The sequence below is a fragment of the Palaemon carinicauda genome, chromosome 5 (assembly GCF_036898095.1).
Source record: "Palaemon carinicauda isolate YSFRI2023 chromosome 5, ASM3689809v2, whole genome shotgun sequence".
Lineage (NCBI taxonomy): Eukaryota > Metazoa > Arthropoda > Malacostraca > Decapoda > Palaemonidae > Palaemon > Palaemon carinicauda.
This window is the reverse complement of record NC_090729.1, coordinates 169,936,981-169,942,980: the sequence shown is the minus strand read 5'-3', so window position 1 is coordinate 169,942,980 and position 6,000 is coordinate 169,936,981. Positions and strand designations below refer to the sequence as shown.

The following is a 6,000-nucleotide window of genomic DNA, read 5'->3' as shown; positions in this document are numbered from 1 at the left end:
GGAATGGATGCCATTATGGATTTTCCATAATGGCAGGTAAGAGCCCTTAGATTTATGACCTATAAAGATTGCCTCACAATCACAAGGTGGTAAAATGCTAAGGGCCTTACAAACAGAAATATGAGCCTACTGCCACGGCCTTAGATGCAAAACCAAATAGAATGACTAACAAAAACACTAAATTCATATATATATATATATATATATATATATATATATATATATATATATATATATATATATATATAATTTATTTCCAGCCATGCTGGGCGGCATTACCAGACACATAACAACTATTTGGTCTCTTCCTGTCCCTTAGTTGGGGGGGGGGGGGGTTTCAGCAAGGTGATACAAGGAAAGGTGAAACAAAATGGAATAAAGATCACATGAACACCGAGTGCGTGGTGTATGGGTACTGAGCAACTGTTTTCTGCACAGCGCATGCTAGTATAAGATTTCAATGAGTAGGCCTAGTGTCGCAATTATATTGAAATTTGATATGCTCGCCTATGATGAATAATTTCCTCAATACAGTATTGAAAATGACTGCATAGGCTTCTGCTCCATTAGAAATATGTTTTATAGGGGATGGCTTATGTAGGTCTATTCATATAAAGAAAAGCAACATGCATTTTATTCAGGGTTTTTCAGGATGAAAATAAAACAAGTAGCATGGTCATACTGATCCAAGATCTTCATAATGACATCTTATAATACATATACAGTATCTATTTTTATAGATACTTATATACACCACACCTCTGCACTGCGAGGAGAAAACATTACTAAAGGAATCAATTATGTACTGATAATCATGTGTATTGCTAACTCGCTCCGAATTGAGACGTCATTTTCCCTTCAAAAAATAACCAATCACAAGCATCAAAGAGTTGAAGCTCGGATGAAGTGGGTGGGGTTTCTGATGCAAAGGCAAGTGACTGATTTTAATAATAATCAAGCAGACTTATCTTATAACAAAAGTAACAAACCTTGTCAAACTACAGTACAGTATAGCTAAAGCACTTCAGTTCATGTACAAAATTACTATTATTACAAAAGAGTATCAAAGTTATTTCGTATCTGCACAACTAGATGTGGTGGCATAGTAATGAAAACAACTCTAGGGTTTTTCAGGTTATGAAACTAATAGCAATCATGAAGATTTGACCACATAAGGTTAGTATAACACTGCTAAAATCATAATGACGCACAACTAGTTGTGTATTCGAACAGATCAACATGCAATCTGTCATAAATTCCAATGAAAGGAATTGAGAGCAAATAATCAAAACAATTTTTGGGCTCAGGCCATGTTGTCCTGATGGAAGGTTCCTATTGGTAGCTTTCTAAGAGATATTTGGCTAGATATTCCCAGATAATTAACCTTTAGGTCTCCAGAATTCTAACTACTGGCGTGAATATCCTTGAAATTTTCCTAAGGATATCGCATAATATCAGGGGACGTATATCTTGATACGACACATAGCAATCTTCACCCCCAATAGTGATTTCGTTTCGAGGGGGAAGAGTGGCGAAAATAGAAGGGGAGCCGTTATCAAGGTTACCCTTCGTCCCGTACTATTACGAGTATCTAAGATGGTGCTCATTCCTATTATTGTAGCAAATTTGCACGGTGGTTTTCCCTGTTGCTATAACGTTTGTGATCGATTTATTGAGGATTTATCATGCAATCTCCAGGTTCTTCTGCCTCTGGAAAGTTGAGTATTTATTCTTTACAGTGTATAATTTTTAGCTCCTGCTTCACAGAGAAATTAGAGTAATTTTATGTGTTCAGAGCTTGGCCGATCACCGGAGGCACCATGGGCGCTGTCGTTCATGACGCATGTGTTATTTAGTTAGTAGAACGACTTTCCTGGTTGTAATAGCATTAATAAATCATATAAGCTATTTAGGCACAATTATACTGGTAAAGATATATATATTTATACATATTTTTCCTCTTCCTTATGTCGATCGTATACGTTAGAGTTTCGGCGATTTACGTAACCGAAATCTCGCCCCGCGCTAGCCTACCTAGCCTATGCACTTCAGTATACTTTCATACATGATCCCATTTTACCCTCGTGTATCGTTTCATCTATTCAACGGGAGACAGATATCTCCTAGAATTAATTATATAACTCGATACTCATCTCCTGTGGAGAATTAAGGGTAATCCCTCCTTCCCGCTGAGTGCCGCCATAGGCAACAACCCTATCTTGGTCTCGCCATAAAGTAGTCACTCCGGCTTGACAAGGCTAGTGTTTTCTGTCTCCCACCTTGCCAGCGAGTATCCCGGCTTTGGTTTTAAACAGAACCTCAGAGTATTCAGTCTTTCTGCTGGCGGCCGAGCAGCAGGGCGAGTAGTCACTACCCTGCCGGCTTACAGTTGCCGGCATAGGAGGCTATGCCTCCCTAAACTGCACCTGAAGTGGTAGTATGATTCCACCACCTTCTCCCCTGTGGTCTAGAAGACTAGTCCTGTTTCGGCAGACCCTACGCTGAAGAATAGATATTCTTCCGCCGCCTAGGATGGCGCCGATACTGAAACGAAGTTTCTCCCCTGTTTTGAAGTGACGGCAATCCTGCCGCCTCCTCCTAACACTGTCTCGGCAGACCCTAGGCTGAAGAATAGATATTCTTCTCCCGCCTAGGATGGTGCTGATACTGAAACAGAGTTTCTCCCTTGTGTGGTAGTGACGGCAACCCTGCTGCCTTCTTCCACACTTAATACAGAACCCTTTCCCTACCCCTCTCTGTCCTTTAGCGATGGCCTAGCCATCGCAACCCTGTGGCCGTCGTCCTACAATCTCACCACTTGCCGGGTAGGTTATGGTGCCGGCTGGGCTCCTACATAAGTAGCTGTATAGTCACTCAGTCTTTCCCTTATGGACGCAAGGCTCCGGGAAAGGTTGTGCCGGCTGTGACAGCTGCCGGTGGGAGACCCCTTTACTGTCGAGTGTTCTTCAGTCCTCTCTTGGATTGCCATCCACATCCCCAAAGCCGGCAGTGACTGGCAACGGTTGTTGTGGTTGGATGGAAGCTTGAATGATACATTCTCCCCTTCCATTTGAACCCTCATTCCGGAGGAAGGCAATAAGATTAAGTACTTACACCCTTATTTATTCTCTCTCTCTGTCAGCTAGTGCCGCCAGGTACTAACCCAGCCGGCATGTTCGGTGCCGTCAGGTACTCGCTGGCGGATGTCGCCGGCTGGGCCGGTGCCGCCAGGTACTAACCAGCCGGCAATATGCCAGCTAGATCATGCCACCAGGTGCTAGCCTAGCCAGCAACATGCCGCCTGAACTACAGTATATGATTATACAGTAGCCAGTATATTTGCAGTATAGATTATACTGCAGACAGAAAACTATAGTATATATTATACAGTAGTTATTTTCCAACATACCCTGTGTTTCCTTGCACAGTCTATTGTTGAGACCTATCCTATATCGAAAGAAAATATTTCTTTCAATACACTGATAGCTAATCAGTTAACAATTTACTCCAGAATATTAAAGACCTTAAGAAGGGTCAGTGTTAAGATACACTTATCTACCCATAGGGATTAGAACCCTTCTCTTGGGTTTTCTGAATAGGAAGACTCTGGCTTTAATTTTGGGGGAGGTCACAGCAATTGGCTGGACAGGAAACACAAGTATGTGTCTTTCCTAGTTTCTTTCTAGCTTGACTATCCGAAGCTATAATGGTTAAAATATTAATATTAATATTTTACATAAATTGTTTATCATGTGAGATAAACAACCACATACTCATTTAATTTTCCTCTCTTTACAGGAGGACCTAGAGAAGTGCGAGATCATCTTCTGCAACCACAGGAGTAAGGACTTCTGTGGCCAAAAAGGGTGCAGGTCTCATGCCCCCTGCACCACCACTAGAGAAACTCTATGGTACTGGGACCCCGAAGACTGCAGCATATGCCGGACTTTGGTGACCGATGGTTTCGACGACCCCAAGTCAGTGGAGTCGAGGGATGCAGCACGAGCAAAGCTGCGTAGATGGGTACGAGGGTTCCTAGAGAACTCTACGGGACCGTACCTTCCTAATGAAAGGATGCGCATCTTGCTGTTCCATAAGGCAGGTACTGAAGCTGTCATACCCCAGGCATGACCTGAAATACCCTGCGCCCAGATTGCCGTTGAGGCGGAAGTCAGTGACGCACTACAAGGCATGGACATCCACCAGGAGGAAAGGATGTCTGAGGTGTCCACAGACACCGAAAAGGATCTTCTTAAGGATGATCAAGAGGAGGAGTCTACACTACCTCCCGAAGATGATGATGAAGTTGAGTCGGAGTCCCTTCCGTAGGTGCCGGCACCGAAGCCGTTACCCTCAACATCTTCTGCCCCTCCATCAGACGACATGAGACAGGCACTGGCCAATCTTACGGCTCTAATGGAGAGCATTCGCAAGCAAGGCGAAGCTAGGGAAGCAAAACTTGAGAGAGAGCTCCGTGAAGCTCGACTCTCCGCCTCCCGTGGGTCACACAAGAGACTCAGAATTCAAGACCTCCCACCCTGCTCCGAAACTAATCCCTGGAGATATGCGGAGTTTATGCAGATCACCAACGGCAAACTCTACATTTCGGAGAAGATGGGAGCCGTCCTTCTTGATGACATTCAGTTCTGGCCAAGCTTCAATGCTTACCCAGACTGCATCATCCGACTGAAGCAGGAGCCAGCGTCGAAGGAAGAGACGGAACCCAAGGAGGTCAAGGTATTTGACCATGACAAGGCACAGGCTCTCTTGTCGAGCACCCTAAAGAAGGTGGGCTACACAAACTCAAAGGTGTCTGCCCTGAGCAAGAAACATCTTACCTTTCTTGCTCCAGCTTCAATAGCCTTTTCCTTTACATTGAAGGCTTTTAAAGCCGTTGTCAAGGCAATAGAAGCAGGCAAACCTTGTCCTACACTGGAAGAGTGTAGACCCCTGTCATTAGCCCTGCCCATGGAGGATAAGGATTGGAAAGAAGTCCACCTTACCTTCTCAGATGGGAAGTTGGAGGTAGATATCGCTGGACGACAGTTCAACGAGAATCTCCCAAAGCTGTCAGACTTTCTCTTGCGTAGGGATCAAGAGACGAAAGAAAGACTAGCAGCATCCCTATCCCTATAGAACTGTATGGAGATGTGCGCAGGCTTAAAGAGCACCCCAGACATGAACATGGTCATGGCCAAGATGCTCATGGCTACCTTGGTGAAGGACCTGTATGGCTTTATGAAAGCCAGAAGAGCATGCAGATAGTTCGCGTTTGCCTCCGCAATGGTAAAACACAAACCCAGGAAGCTGATAGCTTCCAATATCTGGGGCAAAGACCTCTTCCCAAATGAAGTGGTCAAGGAGGTAGTTGACAGACCCGCCACGGAGAATAGGAACCTTCTCCAGAAGTGGGGCATATCATCTAAACGGAAGTCTTCCCCGGATGCGGGTCCCCAACCTAAGAGGAAGACCAAGAGGCCTAGACTACCTTCTCGGCCTGCCCAGCAACAACATCCCACAGTCACCATGACCGCGGTGCCCCAAGTGGTTGCTCAACCGCAAACCACTTTCCAGATGGTGCCTCAACAGCTGGTTGCCCAGTCACCAGCATTAAAACTGGGTTTGAGAGGCAGACCACTACCTTTCGTCCCAAAGGTAGAGGCTCCAGACGAGGCTCTTCAAAACACCCCTCACGAGGTAGGGGAGGACGCGGTCAGGGAGGTAAATCCTCCGGACAAAAGAAGCAATGAGATACTTCAGGTAGGAGGGAGGCTCCAACAATTTCAGGATCGTTGGACCTTCGATCCTTGGGCCCACAGCCTAATCAAGAACGGACTTGGATGGAGTTGGAGCGAGGCTCCACCATCATTTCCTCAATTCTTCCAACACTCCACCCCCTTACTGGAAGAATATACCCTAGAACTATTGAGCAAACGGGTAATAAGGAGGAGAAAGTCCATCAAATTCCAGGGAAGGCTGTTTTGTGTTCCCAAGAAGGAC

General features: G+C 45.1%; 2 protein-coding genes across 5 annotated transcripts in view; both read right to left on the bottom strand.

The window, feature by feature from the left end:
- LOC137641610 (prostaglandin reductase 1-like) overlaps window positions 1–6,000 on the bottom strand; it is a 581,256-nt gene that overhangs the window by 179,920 nt on the left and 395,336 nt on the right. The gene's annotated exons all lie outside the window — the stretch shown is intronic.
- The window catches only part of LOC137640409 (uncharacterized), a 205,415-nt gene that overhangs the window by 71,236 nt on the left and 128,179 nt on the right, over window positions 1–6,000 (bottom strand). The window lies entirely within an intron of this gene.